The 22,183-nt window shown below is 42.1% G+C and overlaps 1 long non-coding RNA gene across 1 annotated transcript in view; it reads right to left on the bottom strand.

Moving 5' to 3' along the window:
- The window catches only part of LOC141372652 (uncharacterized), a 28,498-nt gene that overhangs the window by 5,561 nt on the left and 754 nt on the right, over positions 1-22,183 (bottom strand). Inside the window, exon 2 of the long non-coding RNA XR_012378033.1 lies at positions 18,265-18,313. This is a non-coding gene — a long non-coding RNA (uncharacterized lncRNA). The remainder of the gene's footprint in view (positions 1-18,264; positions 18,314-22,183) is intronic.

The following is a 22,183-nucleotide window of genomic DNA, read 5'->3' as shown; positions in this document are numbered from 1 at the left end:
ATGTACACCGAAACTAATAGGATATCCTATGTCAATTATACTTCAATACAAAAATAAATAAACAAAGTAAAATCGGAAGACCTGAGAAAAGAGAAAACAGCCTGTTGAAGACCTTGAAATGCAGACAGGGAAAAAAATGTGTTTAAACATTAACCTTTTTATAGTGATTCTTGGATCTTTTCCTGCTACTCATTCTGGGAGTGTTTTGTTTTTTATTTTTTTTTTTTAAGATTATTTGAGAGAGAGAGAATGAGAGAGAGAGAGCACGAGAGGGAAGAGGTCAGAGGGAGAAGCAGACTCCCCGCTCAGCAGGGAGCCTGACGCGGGACTCCAGGATCATGACCTGAGCCGGAGGCAGTCGCTTAATCAACTGAGCCACCCAGGCGCCCACTGGGAGTGTTTTGTTTTTCCTTCCTATATGAATTACTCTGATTCTTTACCAAATTATAACCATTACAAAATTGCCAAAGAAATATGTGTTGAGAAGTTAATTTTATTCTTTTATATTTTTTCAGGAGGTGATACATTTTTAGACTACTCGTAAAGTTTTACAATTATTCTTATTTTTCTTTGCAAAGATATCTTACACAAAGTTATATACTTTGGGATTTATACAATTTTATGACACTTGGGATAAGATCCATCAGGATACCACCAGCATCTCCCCTAAAATGCAGATTTCTAATTCCTCGTCATTTCTTCCCAGCAGGCTTCCTTTCGATTCCTATTCTTTAACTGTTGTTTTTGCCTTAGCCAAATAATCCATGATAGCTTTCAGCCTCTCTTTCCCTATCTTCTAGTATGTTCTGTCTCGTGGCTGTCAAACAGTGGCTTTTTTCAAAGCCTAGCCTATGTCAGGATAACCTGGAGGGTTTATGAAAACCCAGATCACTGGACCAGCACCCCAGGTCTAGGGAAGACCTGACAATTTGCATGGTCACCAACAAGAGGCCAGATGATGCATGGTCACCAACAAGAGGCCAAATGATGCTAATGCTGCTGATCTGGAACCCAGCTTCCAGAATCATAGCTAAAGAACATTTGGAAACAAGGAAGCTACTTAGCCAAGGACTGTTGCAAAATTTTATCCAATGCTGCAGATCGTAACAGATGAAAGTAGTTTGGGAGTTAAAAACCAACCCTTGGTGTTTGTGTCTGAAATGTCAAGTAAATGAATCAGAAATAAGAAAGAGTCAGAGGGGGAGAAGAACCATGAGTGACTATGGACTCTGAAAAACAAACTGAGGGTTCTAGAGGGGAGGAGGGTAGGGGGATGGGTTAGCCTGGTGATGGGTATTGAGGAGGGCACGTTCTGCATGGAGCACTGGGTGTTATGAACAAACAATGAATCATGGAACACTGCACCAAAAACTAATGATGTAATATATGGTGATTAACATAACAATAAAAAAATTTAAAAAAAAAGAAATAAGAAAGAGTTGGAATAATTTTCCAAGGCTAAAGACTCAAAAACCTTGAGAGGCCTTAGGATCCCTGACACTGCCATCAAAGCCACCCCCACATTGTCTGCCACCTTGATGCCCCCAAAGATAGGATATCTACTTTTTCCTACTCACGTTTTAAAGTTATCTTGATCTGCTTTGACCAGACATTTCTCTAAGTGCCTTCTAGAAGGTCATGTTCTTTTACTACACCTGTTTTTCTATTAATTTCCAAGGCATAGTTCAAAAAACTAAAACTGTTCCTGGGATTAATGTTATTTTCCCCACTGTGTTACAGCTTCACTGGAGTAATTTGTGATCAAATCCTTTTCTGTCTTTCTGTCCTTACATTTATCTTCCCTACCGAAAGCTTCTGGAATAAAAGACTAGAAGGATGGAGTCTGGATAATTTTGTCTTTCCTACTCTCCTTTCGTGTCAATGCCCAGATCACTATTAATTACTTTCTTAGCAGAGGGCAGAATGTCATCTGTCCAGAAATTGAGGCAAAATCATAGCTTTCCTTGACTTGCGTATAGGTACCTCAATTGTCCCCATATATGTCCTGGGTCATTTCTTTAAGGAAGCAATATATCTAAAAAGAGATCGAGGAATGTAACTCATGGATTACAACAGTGTTTACAACATTAAAGATTGAAAACAAGCAGGGGCACCTGGGTGGCTCAGTCAGTTAAGCGACTGCCTTCCGCTCAGGTCATGATCTCAGGGTCCTGGGATCAAACCCCACATGGGGCTCCCTGCTCAGGGAGCCTGCTTCTCTCTCACCCTCTGCCCCTCCCCCGACTTGTGCTCTCTCTCTCTCTGTCTCATTCACTCACTCTCTCTCAAATAAATAAATAAAATCTTTAAAAAAAAATATCCCAAGTAAGCAAGCAGGCTGGTAGATTAAAAAAAACAAATGCACAAGAGTTAGATACCACTCTTTCCCAAATCGTATTCTTACAGCCCCTTCAGTCTTAATAAATGCCACACGAAAACTGAAAAAGTAAGGAGAGAAGGCTTGTGGTCTAAAGCAAGGGTCAGCAACTGGGCACGTCGGCCAAGTCTGGCGCACATCACAGGCTCCGTACAAAACGCACACAGCTGCAAGTTTCTAGATTTTTAAATGGTGGGGGAGAAAAATCAATGTGTCAGTAATATTTCATGACATGTGCAAATTATAGGATCTAGTGTCGGGATCTATAAAGAAAGTTGTATGGGAGCATAGCCACCATCGTTCATCTATCTGCACGCAGCCCCGGCCTCTGTCGCCACTGTGGCGGATTCGAGAAGTTCCAACAGAGACCCTGGATGACACACAAAGGCTAAAACATTTCCTTATCTGGTGTTTTACAGAAGTTCGCTGACCTCTGCTCAAAAAAAAAAAAAAAAAAAAAAAATTGGAAACATTGTTAAAGCAATACCAACTATTTCTTTGCAGCTGAATTTCTCATTTAACTTGCTAATGAGGTTCTGCAGCTGCAAACGGGACTCTTTTGCAGCATTTCCCCATCTGACTTGACTGAAGAACCCTCCTTTTTGTGGCATGTTGCATGCCTTACAAATTCTGAAGAACTCGGACTTTGGAAATGCCGTTCAGGAACACAGGCCCTCAAAGCAGGAATGCAAACTTAGGAAGAAGGAATGAAAGAGCTAATGATGAAGCCAGGTATCTGTGAATGAATTGCAAGGATGGCCCAAGTGAAAAGAGGATTTAAGTTCTAACTGTTCGAATTATACCCACGGGAAATATAGATGGCTCTTCCTCGGGAATAGAACAAGGAGGGAAAACCAACTTTGAGGAAAGAAAATTTTCTATGAACAGAATAACCCCACCATTTTTACTTTGCAGAAAAAGAAATGGTAATTATAAATTAGGGGAAATGCCACAGAAAAAAAATTAGCTATGGCAGTCAGCAGAATGTTTGGTAAATGTTAACACTAAATACACCAAGCATGAGCTTTCTATTCCAAAAGCCTTGGGAAGTCAGACAACATTATGTAACAACCACCATCATCCATTTCACTTGGCGTTTTAAAACGAGCAGGCTGTTCCTGACAGAGAACAAATTCTCCTTTTGTGAAATAATAGCGACCTCCAGTGGCAGTCTTGTTATATGCTTTATATTGTCTCAAACTCTCCAAAAACAAATTATTTAAATGACATGCACACTTTTCCAGATTTTTTTAAAGTAGGTTCCATGCCCTGCGTGGAGCCCAATGCAGGGTTTGAACTCACAACCCAGAGATCAAGACCTGAGTTGAGATCAAGGGTTGGGGCTTAACCGACTGAGCCACCCAGGCATCTCAGCACTTTTGCAAATTTTGAATGTGAATCCATTTATTTAACAAATATGTGCTGAATGCTTATTCCATTGTCACACTGTTCTCTGTGCTGGAGGGAGGCACTGGGGAAGGAGTCAGAAGACCTGAGCCAGAGAGCAAATGCAACAACCTAAAAACTGTTCTAACCCTGGACAAGACACCTGTGACTTACCTGAGCCTTGGTCTTTTTGCGGCACTGTTGTGAATAACCGTGAGACTACAGGAAGGAGCCTTCTTTAGACTACAACATGCACTGCAACCAGGAGGTGGCCATGTTATTACAATGCATGGCTCCTTCCTTAGAGTTTTTTAAACATGCCAATAAAATTGAGATACGTGGGATCAATATAGGAATGGGCAGCAGAGCAGTTCAGGCCCAGGAATAGAAATGGATTGCCTTCTGAAGGCTAAAATATGAAGTCAACTCCAAATGGACTGGAAAAAAGAAACATGAAGTCCTGCTAGACTGTGGTGAATTCAGAGGTGGACATCATTGGTTGCCATTTCCTTGCCTAGTCTCCCTCCCTGACAGAGCTCTAGTTTTGTTCTGGGGCTCACCCTCCTATGTGCTATGAATCCCTAGCAGCTAAGTCAGTCATCTTTCTACTCTCTTTCACAGTGACTGCATTTTGCCATTGGTTATATGACCCAACCCAAGTCTTCTTGGGGGCAATGGCATGCGTGGCCATGCAAGGAAAGATTTTTCTTGCTATTTATCAGAAGTACCCAGCCCCATTTGTGAGGGGATGTTGTGTTTGCGTGGGACACCCGAATTTCTGCAGCTGTCTGTGACTATGAGCAGAGACATGATGCCACCTGAAGGTGGCAGAGCAGAGAGGCAGAAAGCACCTGAGTCCTTGATGACAGTATCACACCGTGGACTTAGCCAACCTTGAACCTCCACCTCCGGATGCCATTGCTCTGAAGCCATTTTCAGTTGGGAATTACATTACTGGCAGCTGAAGGCATCCATACATATTCCACAAAGTATTGCCACTCGGGGCCCCCGAGGCTTGGAAATGCCTGGATCTTGATGGGTTCCTTTCTTTTTCTCTCTCTCTCTTTTATTTTATTTATTTATTTGAGAGAAAGAGAGAGAAAGCACGTGCACGCACATGAGCAGGGGAGAGGGGCAAAGGGAGAGAGACAAGCTGGCTCCCACTGAGCATGGAGCCTGGCATGGGACCTGATCCCAGGACCCTGGGATCATGACCTGAGCCAAAGGTAGATGCTTAACCAACTGAGCCACCCAGGTGCCCTAGGTTCCTTTCTTTTAATCACCCATAGAGTATGCTCAGAGAGTTACAAGCACATATACTGCATACTGTAATTCTCATATTAGCGGAACAATAGGAGTTCAGAAGAGACAAAAAACCTTTATGAAGGAGGTCGGTCACATATCTGAGTAGGACAAAGGATGCCATCCCTCAGCATTTATTTTTGTGAACAGGCATGTAGTTCTTATCTCCTGTCACCATGTGCCAGGCATGGAGGTAGCTCTACCCTCCTGTAGGCTTATTGAGAGGATCCAATGAGATATTGCATCTGAAACATAGGTTCTCGTTTAATAATGGTTTTTTTTCTATTCCTTGTCTTTACCAATTTATATTCTTTCACCCATCAAACCTTACCAAGAGCTCACTTTCTAAAACAAGCTTTCCCCAAATTAAATTCATCTGTTAATTTATGTCCCCTATGAACTCAAGTCTGCAGTCTGCCTTTTAAGTACCACTGCTTGAGTTTTCTGCTGCACGTGGGCATAGTCAATCTCTCTAGATATATACCAGGATTGCAAGGAGGTCAAGCAAGGCAGAGATTTTGGCCTTTACTTATCTGTCAGTATGTGTGTTCTCTGACTCCCCTCAACCCGTCCCCAATCCCCCTAGTATTTAGCCTTCTGATCTGAATAGTCATTGCCAGTAAGTGGTGAAAACTGCTTGTCTTAGCAACCCTACCAACAGGACAGTGCTGAGCTAAAGGCAGGCTGAGGAAGGGCAGAATGACCTTGCTCTTTATTATGCAGCCTGCAAAGTTCCTTTTTAGCTTTCTAAAAGCCAGCTCCTCTCCCCGAGTGGGGAAGGTTTGGCTGCTTACTGGGAAGGATGAAAGTTGGAATTTGACCAAAGAACTGAGAGCAGGATCACCAGACCCAGAATCCTGCTATATGTCAACCAGGAAGACAGAACTGCCCGTTCCACATTCTCTAGACGTACTTGAAATGACTAATTTAATGGCAGAGATTTCCTGGGTGCCTTTTCTGTGCCCAGGACCATTCTAGGTGTTTTCACATGCGTGTGCTCATTTACTACAGCAAACTGATGAGGCGGGTCGTTATCTCTGTTTTACTCACAAGGAAACAGAGTCATAGAGAGATAAAGAAACTTGCCCAAGAGCAGACGACTGATAAGTGGCAGATCTGAAATTCAACCTTAGGCAGTCTCGCTCCAGAGGCTGATCTCTTAACCCCACACCCACACACATGGGGTGTCATTGCCACACACCTCCCCCAGCTAACTATTGATCTTTTCATGAGGGATGGAGGAGAACCCACTGTTGTGCAGAGGGCTAAGGCAAATTAGATAACGTCTCTGCTCCAAGCAGCACCACAATCCAGTTGGGAAATAAATAGAAAAATGGGTAATGGAGATCCAACATCCCTCTGGACTGTTCTTAATCTACTATCCCACTATCTTCTTTTTCCTTGGGTAGGTGAATGCTCAACTGAAGATGTTTTACCTTTATTGCTTTATTATGCATTACTTGGTGAAAGCTGCCAGAACAAAGTACCAGGGACTAGGAGGCTTTCAACAATGGAAGTTATTGTCTCACAGTTCTGGGGTCTAGAAGTCCAAGATCAAGGTGTCAGCAGCGGTGGCTTCCTCTGAGTACTCCTTGGCTTGTGGGCGATCATCTTCTTCCTGTGTCTTTATATGGTCTTCCCTCTGTAGCTGTGTCCAAATTTCCTCTTCTTATGAGGACTCCAGTCAGTTGCATTAGGGCCCACCCTAATGACCTCATTTTAACTGAATTACCTCTTTAAAAAGGGGCGCCTGGGTAGCTCAGTCAGTTAAGCATCTGACACTTGATTTCAGCTCAGGTCATGATCTCAGGGTAGTGAGATGGAGCCCCATGACGGGCTCTGCACTCAGTGTGGAGCCTGCTTAAGATTCTCTCTCTCTCTGCCCCTTCTGTGCCACCCCCACTTTCCCCAACTCTCTCTCTAAAGGAAAAAGAAAAAAGAAAAAAGACCCTTTCTCTAAACACAGTCACATTCTTAGGTACCGGAAGTTAGGGGTCCAATATATGAATTGGGATGGGGGTGGGGCAACACAACTCAGCCCATAACACTGCATTGACTCCCCGTCCCCACCAACTTCTCCAGACAGTGCCCTGACATTTTTAATAACAGGAGACCCCAGCACTCGTAAGAATTAAAAACCTTTCTCAGCTTAAGGCAGGGAAAAAAAAGAATATAATTATGTATATTGTAAGCAGAGTGTATAATTAAGATATTATGAATGATTCCTGGGGACATGCTTTTGGTTCTTCAAAAACACAGCCTAGAATTGTTTTCACAGGTTAATTTGAAGGGTTTCTCATCACGAGATGTTACATATACAGACAGCATGAAGTGACGTTTATCCCAACAATAAAAATATTGGTTGAACTTCCCTCTTTTATCCCCGCCCCAGAAGTGGTTAGTGTGTCTCAAACATCTTGCGGGGCAGGATAAAATTGAAACTTGGTCCTAAAAATGAGGATAAAACAAATAGAAGGGTTGGGAAGACCTTATTATGCAATTCAGAGTGAGATCCATTATCTACTTCAGCAAAAGAGAGGGCAATGCCTGTGAATAAATTTTACCTTCATTTTATACATACAAATAACAAAATAAATAGTAAAAAAAATGGATGGCACTCTGTGATTTGCAATGTTTTATATTAAAGTAACAAAGTCATGTCACAGACTGAAATAATATTCAGATATTCCATATTCATTTTTTCAAGAGGACAGACAATTCCCTCATAGACTAATTATTTAGCTCTGTTCATCTTAAAACTTACTAACTTTGGAAAAGAATTCTCATGTTTTCTTTTCATAGAACTAGACAAAATTTCAGTGTGGCTGTTTAATCCACCCTCCAGTGACATAGGCAATAGAACTGAATTCCTAAGTGAATTTCATCCTGGCACTGTGTTACCCACTGAAGAGTCCCTGTGACATAATAGAATTCTCTAATAAAACTTCACAGTTCAAACCTTCATGTGTTTCTAATGATTCATAGCAACACTTCCCAAATTGCTTGAGAGGGATTAATAGATTGCCTAAAAGCCATTCTTAAAACTGAGTAAATGACAATTTTATCACTGTTACTAAACTACATATTTCTTTGGACATAAATGAAAGATTTGTAAAAGGGCACATGGCAGACTGACATCATGCTTTTTTCCAAGAATTTTTCCCAACAATATCTATCTGTTAAATCCATTAGAACAGCTTTTCATTTCTGAATGAAATGTGAAGCTGGTATAATAAGGAAATTTTCGTGAAGAATTTTATTTTATCACAGCAACACATTGGCTTTCTCAGGGAATTTCAAATTATTTGTAAATACAAATGTGATGAAGATTAAAAAAATCATTTCCCTGCCCATAAAATCTTGAAAACTTGGCAGACAAGGAGCCACAGAAAAATTTAAAACAAACAAAACCATTCCCATAATACTGGACTTGTTCTATTTTTAGGTAAAATGTTAGATTAGATATTACTTAAGTTTCCTCCCAAATCAAATATTACTGCAACTCTCTGATTCTTCCAGATTATTATCAACCTAGTTGGAATCTGAGTCATTCTTACAATTCTTTAACAACTATAAAAAACAACAAATTGTGGCACCTGGGTGGCTCAGTCTGTTAATCAACTGCCTTCAGCTATGTCATGATCCCAGGGTCCTAGGATCGAGTCCCAAGTCCAGCTCTGTGCTCAGTGGGGAGCCTGCTTCTCCCTCTTCTTCCCATTCCTGTGCTCTCTCCCTATCTCTGTCTCTCTCAAATAAATTCTTTTTAAAAAATGAAAAAATAAAATAAAATAAAAAACAACAAATTAACTTAATATACCTAATCCATTCATTCATTCCAGAATTGTTTTGTCAGTGTGTACTACATCTCAGGAACTAATCCTGGTCCCAGAGTTACAGCAGTAAAGAATGAAAGATGAAAATCCCTGCCTTCTTATAATTTAAATTCCAGTGGAGCGAGGGGGAAAAGAAAGAGAGGAAAAAGACCCTAAACAAAATCAACTGTTTATTACGTTAAATGGAGATCCGTTGTGGGGGTGGGGGAAGAGCAGGAAAGGAAGTGGGTCCATTCATAATGAAGTGGTCAGGCAAACAAAGATTTGAACAAGTTTGGAGAAGGTGAAGCGGTGAGCCACATGGATACCTCTGGAGCACAGCTTTCCAGAGGGAATAGCCAGTGAGGAGACACGGCGGTGAGAGGCATCCACAAGGAACAGCAAGGAGACCAGAGCGGCTACAGCAGAGTGAGCCAAGAGGATGTTAAGGTACAGTGGGGACTGGGATATAGGGATGTTGACTGGGGCAGCCAGTTCCTGGAGGGCCACAGCCATTCTAAAAACCTTCTTTTCCGCCATCGCCCCCACCCCCGGAGTGGGATGGACTACCACTGGAGGCTTTTGAGCAAAGGACTGACACCACACATCTTCTGTTTTACTCAGGCAGCTTGTCAGGGGGGCCTTTATTATTCTAAGAATAAAGACTATTTCCAAGGGGCATCATTTCCTGGACTAGCACTCCAGGATTCTCTCTTCCCCTTCTCTGACCAATGAGATGGGAAATAAAAATTAGTATTGTTCAATCCACCCTTTCCTCCCCACTCTCTGGAATCTGCCTACAGAGAGGGTGTGCTCTGAGCCTCTCTGTCAGCCATGCTATGAGCCTCAGTGAGGCAGAGGCTGCACTGCAGGGATGTCCTGTTGTTCTTCAGGGATGAGTCTCCTTAATTCTGGGAGGAAATCTTAGCAGGCCCACTTGCCTGAGATCTCATTATATTGGCCAAGACCGCTATGTTTTCACCAAAATCCATTTCTTCTACCTTTTGGACGTAGACTAATTTCCCAATGTTCCCGGTCCTCCTCAGTGTTAGGTCAGGCCACGTGACTAAGGCAACCCAATGTGAGCTGAACTGATGTGTGCCCCTTCCACACTAATGGCTCATAAAAACTCCTGTGTAATCTTTCACACTCTCTCTTCCCAGTCTATTGGCTAGATATATAGTCTTCAGAAAAATACTCCAAATCCCTAGGGGATGCTGGACCCACATGACAGAAGATTGCTGAATGACCATATGGGGAAGGGCCCCTACCAAACAGGAACATCCTTATTGGATTTCACATGAGCAAGAAACAAACTTCTGTTGTATTAAGCTATTAAGATTTTAAGATTGGTTTGTTGACAAAACAGCATTACTTATAACAAATACAGTCACATTCTCTAAAGAGATTTTACCAGTAATAAAGCTAATATATTGCCTCCACCCATCTGAATCCTAATCTACCTCTCAATTTGTTCTAATCTTGGGAGTAGAAAGTGGGTGTTATTTATAGATTCCTTAAACCTCCAACAGATTGTATAGTTCTCTTGGTGCAGGTAAGAAACTTGCCTTATGTGAGATACAGGACCTATAGAATGGATGCCAACAGGGCTATTTGGTAAGTTTCGTATCTAAAAATGCTCCAAGTTTTGCAACTTTGAAAGGAGCTGTGTGCAGTCTCATCCCAAATGTTGATATTTTTACCCTTGAATTACATGCTCAACAAGTTTTTCTGTGAACCAGATCACTGGTAATTACAGTTGTTATATATCATTCCTAGGGACTCCCAGCAGGCAGTTCCTCATTCAGAAATGAGAAAATGGCCTAACCTATACTTTAAGGATGTTGATTCATATTATGTGATCATACTCACAAGCTGACCCCTTCTCCTAAACAACAAAATTAAAATTCTCTGACTGACATGGTGAACATTTTTTAATTAGGCAATTATTCTTTCATGATCATATAATAATGGAGGTGAGAATAAAAAGTGTTGAAGAAGGTTTCAATCTCTACAAGGAATGTTTCACCTGCAGACGTTTTCCTCCCCAGGAAAATAGAGTCAAAGGCTCTATTATTAAGATTCACGGTGTGATGTGAATTGAAAATTGCTCTGACTCCATCAAGTGGACCAACCCTGTTTGTGACTCATTAAATGTGTATCCCTAAGTAATACAAAGTAGTAAATCCAATTCTTGGTTAGAACACGTCCTCTTCCCGAATCCTAGAAAGATTTAACCAGTAAAGTTAAGTTCTTCTTTCTGATGTATCAGGAAAAGGGACCAGCAAGAGGCTGGTTCTGTCCCAACGCGCAGTAGGTGGGAGGCAGCTGGACAATGAAAATGTCTGAACCCCAGGCAGCTCATGGTGGCTGCTACATCCGTCCTGACACAATGATACCCTGGGACACAACCTGACTCCTCAGAATCTCCACAAGATATGAAAATTGGGAACTTGATCCATGGTAGAACCTGAGCATTGGATCTCCCATAATATACAGGCATCCAAATAGGCCTTGACCCATGAGAGACTTTATTTTGGGTGAAGAGATGATATGATTTCTGTCTTTCCTTTTTTTGTCTATATACCAGATAATGAGGTTTTCTTTTTCTTGTTGTAATACCCGGTTTTAAAGATTATTCAATTTAGTGTAGCCATGCCAAATATAGCAAGAGTTGAAATAGGCTGTAAATCATTGGCCAGCTCACAGAAGTTATTCTGTGATAAATGGTCAACTATACTATTCACAAGAACACACACACACACACTCGTATTAATGGGAAATGATTTTAGCCATATAGTCTGTTGAGTTCCTTTATTTTAAAATTGTCTTTGTAGGACGCCTGGGTGGCTCAGTTGGTTAAGCGACTGCCTTCGGCTCAGGTCATGATCCTGGAGTCCCGGGATCGAGTCCCGCATTGGGCTCCCTGCTCAGCAGGGAGTCTGCTTCTCCCTCTGACCCTCCTCCCTCTCGTGCTCTCTGTCTCTCATTCTCTCTCTCTCAAATAAATAAAATCTTAAAAAAAAACAAATAAAAAATAAAATTGTCTTTGTAATAGCTTTATGTTTCTCTATTGCCTGCCTCATATTAAGCTAGACTTCATAATATTATACACTTTGCATATTTTTCTTAGTTTCACCTTATTCATTTTAAATGAAAATATTTCTAACTCAATTTGTATTTATTGCTTCACAGGCCACTGTTTATTTTCTTTTTGTCACCTTAATAGTATTTCGTAAACTATTTAAATTCCATACAGTTTTATTTGTCACTTAAAAACTGATACAACACACCTAACTTAGGTAAAGTTTAGGAAATTATTTAGCTAATTATGAACACTGACCAGTGTGGGAGTTGAGGTGTAACAGTTATTACCCATTATTTTTTTAAATCCTCACTTTTTTTTCTTTCTTTCTTTTTTTTTTAATTATCCAAATTACCCATGGTTTTCAGCCTGGGTTGCTTTTAAAATTACCATCATCAGAGCCCCACCTCAGGTCAACTGAATCCAAATTTCTGTAGCTATTATACAAAAACAAAAGCAAAACAAAAAACCTTCCTAGGTGATTCCAGGGTGTAGCCAGGGTTGAGAATATTGATTTACTCCAGGGGTTGCATTCTGGACCTAAATGAGGTGATTTGAACGCCCTCTTTCCCGCAGCCATCATCACCAAGAAATCTGAGGATGTGAATTGAGAATTAAAAATTAAGGGTAAAGTCAGTCAAAGTCTGAAAATTTTACACTCTTACTAGGTATGATCAAATTTCTATATCCGAATTTAAATTTTTAAAAATCACCAAGACCACTCCTACAGTTGGTGAGAAAGTTAGATATGCACCAAAAAAACACACATATATATGTGTATGAATGTATATTTTTATTTTCCATCTAGTAGTAAGTCCTTGCCAACTATTTGCTTTAATAGCACAGGAATAGTTCCCACTATAGTTCATTACACCCTTAGGATTCTCATTTAATGCCTCATAAGCAGAAGTAATAGCAGAAGTAATAGTAAGTTATAGCAGTTAGCAGTTAATATTTACTTTGTGTCTAAGGACAAATTGTCTTTATTTTTTTATTAAATAAACAAAAAACTTCTTAATCCAATGTTTCCTTTTATGCCCTATTAGGAAATTTTGACTCAACTTAGCACTCAAGAACAGTAATTAAGCCAGTGCCTAGTCCAGAAAAACAATAGGTATAGATTTATGAAATCAAATATAATAAAAAGTAGGCCAATTAAAAGAGAAAACTAAAACAATTAAAAGGAGTAGAAAGAAAAGTGTAACCAACACAAGAATATTTTAATTCCTGCTCTTGGGTGCTAAATTTAGTGAGATTCACGATAATAAAGGATAATAATAGATATGAGTGGGAATTCTCCTTAACTCCTGTCACCCCAGGGCTCTCCATGGTGTAATGGGATGAACTGGCTGGATATGCTATGTGTCGCCTTTCTCAAAGTTTCATTCCCATCCTACTCAAAGAGGAAAGCATGTCCAAAGACAGGAGGTCTGTTCTTCTGTCAAGAGTATTGAATAGCTAGAAATTCCAAGTTTGTTCTTAGGATCCATTAGGAGACATTAACAGAGTCAAGCCTAAAAGCAACAATAACAGGAAAGGAAATACATGCTTGTATGTGACCTGATTGAGAGAATCATGAAATTCACAGCAAGTGACACCCTCATTTTACAGAAGACAAAAGAGAATCGGGAGGGGCTGTCTCGGCTCCCATGTTAGTCACTGGCAGCACTGTGGCAAGAATTCAGCCTGGATGACTTAGATGACAACTAGCAGAGAGCCTGGTTGATGGGGCAAAACACACAAATGTTATTTTCTATCCCTTGTTCCTACTCAGTGACCTTACCATGCGGTGAGAGAATCAGTCAGTGGAAATATATTAATGCTGTAGTCTTGGGACGGGTCCGTGTGACTACAGCTCAATGGATGTTTAGGAATTAGTATCAAAAGGCAAGTATGCCCAAATGAGTGATTCGTAGTCCTGCAGTCTTGACCTACATAGCAAATTAGGCATGGAGCTGGGATTAAGACCCTGACACCTGTGCCCTTAAGGCCTGAGGCCTTCTCCCCCAATTGTGCTGATAGCTATTCACCCACCCCATGGCAATGGGCTTCATCCTAAAAGGAAAACTATAAAAGCATCCTTCCAAATGGCGGCCAAATGATAAGGACAGGAAAGGGTCTGGATTCTCTCCCCTTTGAGAATTCTAACAAAGTATAGTTGAAAGCTGCTTGTGTCTAACAGCTGTTATGGTCAGTCAGCATGCAATCCTCTGAGTGTCTTGGCCTGTAGATACATCCTCTCCCATCCCAGCTTTCTGGTGAAAGAGGATAAAATGATCTTTAAAAGCATGGAGAAGAAAAGAAGCCAGTTTTTTAAAATGTCCCCAATGAAACATAATCACTTAGAAAAAAAAAAAAAAAACAACGAATAATCATATGAAAAAAATAATATGAAAAAGTAAAAAGAAACAGATGTATTGTGGTGGAAAAGTTTTCTGTTGGTTTTGGCTGAAGTTCCAAGTGAATTTTTCTAGGCTGACTTTCCATTTCTAGTCACTCAAAACATTTCATGCCATAAAATTGTTTGGAAAGGTTCTGGTTAATGAGAAGGATAAAGAAGCCCAAATTAAAAGTCAAAATTATATCAAAGACTGAACTAAGAGGAGCTCATTTGATAATTCAAAGGAGCAAAAAAAAAAAAAAGTTATTTTTAGCAAAGTATGCAATTGTTCTGAAATTTGAGAAATTGGTAAGGGAACAAAGAACCAAAAAAAGAATACTGTTACTTTTCTGCACACTCTCTAAGAAAACTTTCTATAACCTTCCATTTCCATCTGTAGCTAGCATTTGCAGCAGAAGTTGGGGCGGGGGTGGGATGGGGTCGGTGGGGGTGGGGCACTTGGGTGGCTCAATCAATGGAGCCTCCAACTCTTGGTTTGGCTCAGGTGGTAATCTCCAGGTCCTTCAATAGAGCCCCTAGTCTGGCTTGTGCTCAGTGCAGAGTCTGCTTGTCCAATAAGAAATTAACCAGAGGCGAAAGAAGTGGAATTATAAGATGGAGTCAAGTTAATGAACAAGATGGTGAATACATAAGGCAAAGAGAATATCAATGTGGTAGTATATCGCTCTTAAGCCCAGAGCCTGGAGACAGACTTCTGGTGATCAAATCCCCACTCCTGCAGTTCCTAGCTGCATGTCCTCAGGCAGGTTACTCTGCTTCTTTGAGTTTCTGTTTCCTCATTTATGTAATGCGACCAATGACACCTACCTCATAAAGTCATCCAAGAATTAAACAAGACCAGCTATGTGAAGTGCTTAGAAGAAATAGTGCCTGCATATATATTAAGTGCTCAAAAGTTGCAACTCTTGGGGCACCTGGGTGGCTCAGTCGGTTAGGCATCTGACTTGATTTCGACTGAGGTCATGATCTCAGGGTTGTTAGATAGAGCCCTGGGGTTGGGCTCTGCTGGGTGTGGAGCCTGCTTAAGATTCTCTCTCTCCCTCTCCCTCTGCCCTTCCCCGCCCTCTAAAAAACAAAAAGTTGAAACTCTTCATTACTATTTATTATTCAACACATGTATTGATGCTTACTATATGCTTACTATATCATTAGACATTTTAGCAGATGCTTGGAATATAAGCAGGACTAGTCCCAGTCCTCAGTAATCTCTGCTAAATGTGATACAGAATCAACCTGGTTCAATTTTCCCTGCATTTTGTCATTTCCGTGTAGAATTCTTTTTGCTCTCACTGAATCCTTCTTATATATCCGGTTAAAAGCTACTGCATTCTACTTTCACAGTCCCCTTGAATGATAATGTCTGTCCCAAAAAAACAGATTCTGAACTCCTTGAAAGAGGTCCTCTACCTCTTAGCATCCAGCACAGGAACTAACACAAGTTAGGTGACCGCATACACATAAATGAATAAACTGACTGTCTCTAAATTTTTCTGGACACTAAATTTTCTAGATTCTCTTCCCTCCTATTCTTCTTGTCCTGACCTGTCTTTGGAGTCTCTCTCACTCTTCTGTGTGCCCAACATTCGTTGCCCTGGAGAATCTTCCAACAGTCCTGGGAGGAGGTGTAATCACTCCAGGTGCAAAGAGAAAACTGTGTCTCAGCAAGGTGGAATCAGCCCCGGGGGCAGGACTGAGGCTTTAATCCTGGTTCGCCTGGCATCAAAGCCCTCATTCCTCCACGCTAGCGCATTGTGCTTCCTCTCCAAACAAATATGGAAGATGGGCAAGAGGAAAATATCTTTAGGACAGACCATACGAAACTAAATACCATAGGCTGTTTCTCCATAGGAAATCAATTAAAAAAAATAATGCCAGTCCTTACACATACGGGCCTGCGCATCCCTTATTGTATTTTGAGGATTCTTCCCCCTTCACAGTCATGTTTTGAAGGGTTTCCCTTCCTGTCAGTCATGGGGATAGTTATTTAGGAACTCACTGTGAAAAAAGGACCTATGCTGAAAAATTAAATGGGCATCGATTTTTAAAAATTACAATCAATGTAAAATGAAAAATACAATATAGATCAAACCCTGTATATTGAAACTTCTCCACATTAAACTCTATTAGATCATTAAAATATGTACATGTAGGAGGAACTGTATTTTTAAATGTTTACATTCATTTTTTAAAAGTCTGCAGGAGAGGGGCACCCGGCTGGCTCAGTTGTTAGAGTATGTGACTCTTAATCTTGGGGTTGTGAGTTTGAGTCCTGCATTGGGTGTGGAGATTACTTAAAACAAGTTTTTTTTGTTTTTTTTTTTAAGTCTATGGTGGAATTCCTTTTGAACAAGCAGTGCCCATTAATGGCAAGATGCAAAAGCAGTGTCAAGGCAGAGAGCTCCATAAGGAAAGTCCTATTGGCTGACATTTGGAGAAACGGGGCTCTGGCATTTTCTCCTGGGGTTGCTCTTTGTTTCTGACTCAGACACATGCATGTTTCATGCATTTAAGTCAGATCTATCTCTACCCTTTATGAAAACAAGAATATCTTCCTCCACTAAAGAGCCCTGGAGAAACTTATAAATTCTATTTGGCCTGGGCTGCTTGGCTGGTGGAGAGAGTCCCCCTTCCAGTTGGGACTCACCACTAAGCTGTCTTCTGGTGATATTTCAAAACTTAGGGAGCTCACTTTACTCCAGGACATGGGATATCAAGGGAGGCCAACCTTTAGAAAAGCAGTTTAGCCATCCTGCATGTGTCAATAACTTGAAAACCGTTCATGTGCTTTGATCCAGCCATCTTCCTTCTGGGAATCTGTGCTGAAGCGAATTATACGAAATTGCCATTCGGATATCTCTAGGCACCTCGAACCTCCTATTCAAAACTCTTGATTCTGACCTCAACCAGCTCCTCTGACTTTTCTCATCTCAGAAAATGACAACTCCATTCTGCCAGTTGCTTTGGCTCCAAACTTTAGAGTCCTTCTGAAATCCTCTCTTTTATTCACACTGTATTTATTTTGTTTTTATTTTTTTAAGATTTATTTATTTGAGAGAAGGGGGCAGGTGCAGAGGGAGAGAGAGAGAGAGAGAATCCCAAGTGGACTCCCCACTGAACGTGGAGCCCAATGCAGGGCTCCATCCCATGACCCCAAGATCATGACCTGAGCAGAAATCAAGAATCAGACACTTAACCGACTCAGCCACCTAGACGCCCTATCATCCTACATTTTAAATGCACTAGAGAATACTGTTTATTCCATCTTCAAAATATATTAAGGATCTAATCACTTTTCCCCTTGTTGACTGCCACCTTTCTAGCACAGGTCACAATCCGCTGCGTCCTGAATTATTATTATTAACGCCTGCTTGTTCTCTTTGCTCTCATTCTTGCGCCAATACAGCCAGAATAAACCTCTTAAAATATGTCAGACTATGTCATTTCCCTGCTCAAAACTCTCCAAAGGCTTTTCCTCCCACTCAGAATAAAATCCAAGGTGTTCTTACCTTGGACTCCAAGACAGTATGATGGGCCACCTGGCTCTCTGGGCTTTTTTCTCTTTCTCTCGCTCCTCTCCAACCTTAGTGGTCTCCTTGCTCTTCTTCGAGCAGAGCAAATACAGTCTCACCTCAGGGCCGTTGTATTCATGCTTCCCTCTTCCAGGTACAACCAGTCCCCCAAATATACACACAGATCCCATACTGGGAGGATTCTGTACAAAGGCCATGGAATCAGAGCCACTGACCTTGATGTAAAATAGCACCTTAGATGAAATAGGGAACGCTTTCTCACTCTGCCATTTTCTTCACTAGCACTTGTTATTACTTGATGTGATCTAAAACATAAAAGAATGTGTTTCTTCCAGCCCAGAATGTAAACTCCACAAGAGCAAAATCCTTACCTGCCCTATTCCCTAGCGGACATCCAGCTCAGTGGGTCAAGTCCTGCTCCTGGAAAGGAAGAGAACCATTAGCACAGAACTGGAAACAGATTTATTAACCACTCCCCCCTCCAAAGTCGACTTCTGACTTTTTATTTTATCATGAATTGGGTTCCAGCTTCTCTGCAATAGTGGAAACCAAGATCTTATAGACAGATCATCATCACTTTTTTTTTGAACCATGTAAGAGCAAGTTGCAGACAGAATGCCTCATCACTTCTTGATACTTCAGAGCATATCCTCCCACAAGAACCTTCTTCTCAAATCGGAGGGAGAGACGAACCATGAGAGACTATGGACTCTGAGAAACAAACTGAGGGTTCTAGAGGGGAGGGGGGTGGGGGGATGGGTTAGCCTGGTGATGGGTATTAAAGAGGGCACGTTCTGCATGGAGCACTGGGTGTTATATGCAAACCATGAATCATGGAACACTACATCAAAAACTAATGATGTGTAATGTATGGTGATTAACATAACAATAAAAAATTTAAAGAGAAAAAATAAAGAATGTGCATTTAAGCGCAAAAAAAAAAAAAAAGAACCTTATTCTCATAGCTACAATATACACATCCAAACCAGGTAACCAGCACTGGGAAGACATTACCATCCAATCCATTCAATTTTGGCCAACTGTTATATTTTTCCGTTCTGGTCCAGGAGCCAAACTAGGATCATTTGTTGCATTGAGTTGTCATGGCTCTTGAGTCTCCTTCGATTTGGATTGATTAGTTCTTCTGTCTTTCTGTCTCTCACGAGCTTAAGAGTTTTAAAGAATACAAACCTTTCATTTTATAGGCTGCCTCTCACCTTGGGTCTACCCAGTGTTTCCCCATGTCCAGATTTGGGCCAGGCATTCTTGGCAAGAAATGTCACAGAGATGATGCCGTGTTCTTGTCAGCACATCACATGAGGCATGTGATGTGACTCACTCCACTACCGGTGATACTCATCTTGTTCCCCTGGTCAATTGGGTGTCTTCCAGGGTTCTCTTCAATACATCCACTATTTCCCCCCTTGTAATCAATAAGCATTTTCAGGAGGTACTTCAAGACCAGGCCAACTGTACATCCTGCTGTACATCAAACATCCACCCACCAGCCTTAGCATCCACTGACTCCTGACTGAATTAATCAACACTGCCGAATAGTGACTTTCTATTTTCATCGATCTCATTAGTTCAAATTCTGCCATCAGGAAGAGCTGTCCCTTCTCCATTTATTTATTCTATCACTATTTATTTATTCATTTATATTAGCTCAGAGTCATGGATTCCTGTTTTAGCCAACAGGTTGTAATCAGTTACTATCATTATTTATTTTTACACTCGAATTGTTCCAGTTTGGTCAGTGGGAGCTCCATCCAGCTGGCTCATGTGTCCTTTTGGCATGTTGGCCATAATGCTTTGAGTACCGTGCTATAAGAGATTCCAAGCTTACTGTGGATTTTCCCTGGTTTCTTTTACTGGAGGATGGGACTTAGAAACCAAGAACTTTTTGCCACTTGATGTGTCCATTGTTTCCAGCCTCTGAATAAAAAGAGTATGGTATATATGTGTGTGTGATTTCACACCCATCTTTAAACTAATCCAACACCTCTGGAGTTCTTCAGAGCTTTCTTTCTTTCCATATTTGTAAATTTTTTCCAACACTAAGAAACCTAGCTCCCATTATATTCAATATTTTACTTATTTGCCCAATGTCCCTGTAATTAATCAATTCCCAGCCAGGATGCTGCCTCCTCGACCCTGTCATTTCTTTAACCTCTAACTTTTCTAAGAGAAAGAAAGGATAAGCGGTAGTCATGCATTCTTTTATTTTTAAAAAAGATTTTATTTACTTATTTGAAAGAGATAGAGAGCACAAGCGGGGGTAGGGGAACAGGGAGAGGGACAAGCAGACTCCCTGCTGAGCAGGGACCCCCCCCCCCCGGCGCCGCCGACATGGGGCTCGACCCCAGGATCATGACCTGAGCTGAAGGCAGATGCTTAACCAACTGAACCACCCAGGCACCCGGGTAATCATACATTCTTAATGACACAGATTCCCCAAGTGTTGTGGCTGGAGAAAAATTGCTAAGAGATAGAGAGGTTTGGGGAACCACCTTCATTTGCTAAGGCATCTGTACAGAACCTAGCTAGGAGTTTTCAGCCAATGGACTCTTCCCTCAGATCTCTGGTGATTCAGGGACCAACAGCCAGGCAGTCTCCATGTCTGCCTCTTTGGCATGAGGTACTATAAAAAGCACTGTCCCAATTGCCTAGAAGCCTATTTTCTAAAATGAGTAAGTTAGGAAAACACACAAAACCAGCACATCAAATACCATAGAGACGAATTCTTCTAAGCAGTTCTTCCTGTGCCTGCTTCTAATCTGGGTATAGCTGGGGCTCCTCGCTCTCCCCCAAACAGCCACCAGCTGCTTGCACTGCTGCTGGAAAAAGAGAGGTTGTGCTGGGGTGCTGTCATTAACAGAAAGCTGCAAACATATTAAGGTCTTAGGGAAAAGGTGGACTTTTGTTCATCATTGAGTCCTGGGTTCTCTGAAAGACTGACAGGTGGGAAGTTCAACGTGAGTGATTGAGAACCATCACTCGAATTATCTTAAGAGATTTTATAGGGCAGGTATCTCAAGCCAAGGGAACAGTGCATGTAAAGTATAACAAGCATTCAAACCTTTAAATGGTAAGGGACTGTGCTGTCAGTTTGAAGAACACTACTTGAAGGGGCTGTACTCTGACTAGTTTGATCTCTATCTACCCGGAGAACACACTATAAACCATAATACAAAGAAACCTCCCTTGCCTGTTGACACTACCAGTCATGACAACCGGAATAAACACAGTGGAGAAATAGCTCCCTCGGTTTCTTTTCTTATATGGAAACACCCATTTTGTAAGAAAACAAATGTCACACGTTTGCTTCCAGATGGGAGGAAAGAAACCCATACCTATACTCCCTCAAACAGAGTGGTCCCTAGGCCAGTAGCATGGGCATCATCTGGGACCTTGTTAGGTATGTTCTGGAGCCCTAACCCAGATGTAGCAGAAATTCTGTGGCAGGGCCCATCAGTCTGAGCTTTAACATCCCCCGCTCCACGTGATGCTTATACACACTTAAATTTGATCGTCACTGCCCTAGACACTCCAGGTGTGGTGTTGGAAGGCCCTCGCTACCAATTTGCCACAGCCTTTGGCCCTAGGGTGGGTAATTAGGGAGCTCACTGCAGTTCTCCTGCACAGGATAAGGTTGTTTACGAGAGGCACGCTCGTTTCGCTATATTTAAGGCGAAGGAAGTTGTTCCTGCACGCATAGGTCTAGGGGTCGCTTCCCCTTTTGCCGCCCCCCCCCCCCGACCTGGACCAAGTCCGAGACGGGGTTGAATTTGAGACCCGCCAGGTGTCGCTGTCGCCCATCAAGAAAGGCCGAGAGAGAGTGGCAAGCGGAGCCCAGAATCTTTGACATCACACTAAGCTCCTCCTTGCACGCACACATTATACACACACACAAACATATACGGACATACACAGACTTCGTACTCCCCTCTGGCCGCTCTCTCCCTCGGGCCCCGAGCCGTCCCCTCCTCCGGCAAGTGTGTCCCTGGTGCGGCCATCCGGCGAAGAGAGGAGCGCAGCGTCCCAGCGCGAGGGAGCCCGCGCGCCGCAGAAGCTGCCGCCTCGCCAGCAGCCGGATCCGCTCGCCGAAGCGCCCGGCGGCGGCGGCGGCGGCCGGGACACCCTCGGCGGCACCCCGGGCTTTGAGCAGCCGCGCCCGCCCCCGCCGGGGCCAGAGCGCGCGGAGCCGCCACCCCGCACGCTCCTGGGGCCCCTGCCACCCCTATGAGAGAAGCAGAAGCCGCGCCAAGGAGCCGGACACTCGGCCGCTGG

The sequence above is a fragment of the Callorhinus ursinus genome, unplaced genomic scaffold, assembly GCF_003265705.2.
Source record: "Callorhinus ursinus isolate GAN/ISIS: 27379988/994484 unplaced genomic scaffold, GSC_fseal_2.0 scaffold4, whole genome shotgun sequence".
Classification (NCBI taxonomy): domain Eukaryota; kingdom Metazoa; phylum Chordata; class Mammalia; order Carnivora; family Otariidae; genus Callorhinus; species Callorhinus ursinus.
The sequence above is the reverse complement of the archived record's forward strand: the minus strand, read 5'-3'. Positions and strand labels throughout refer to the sequence as shown.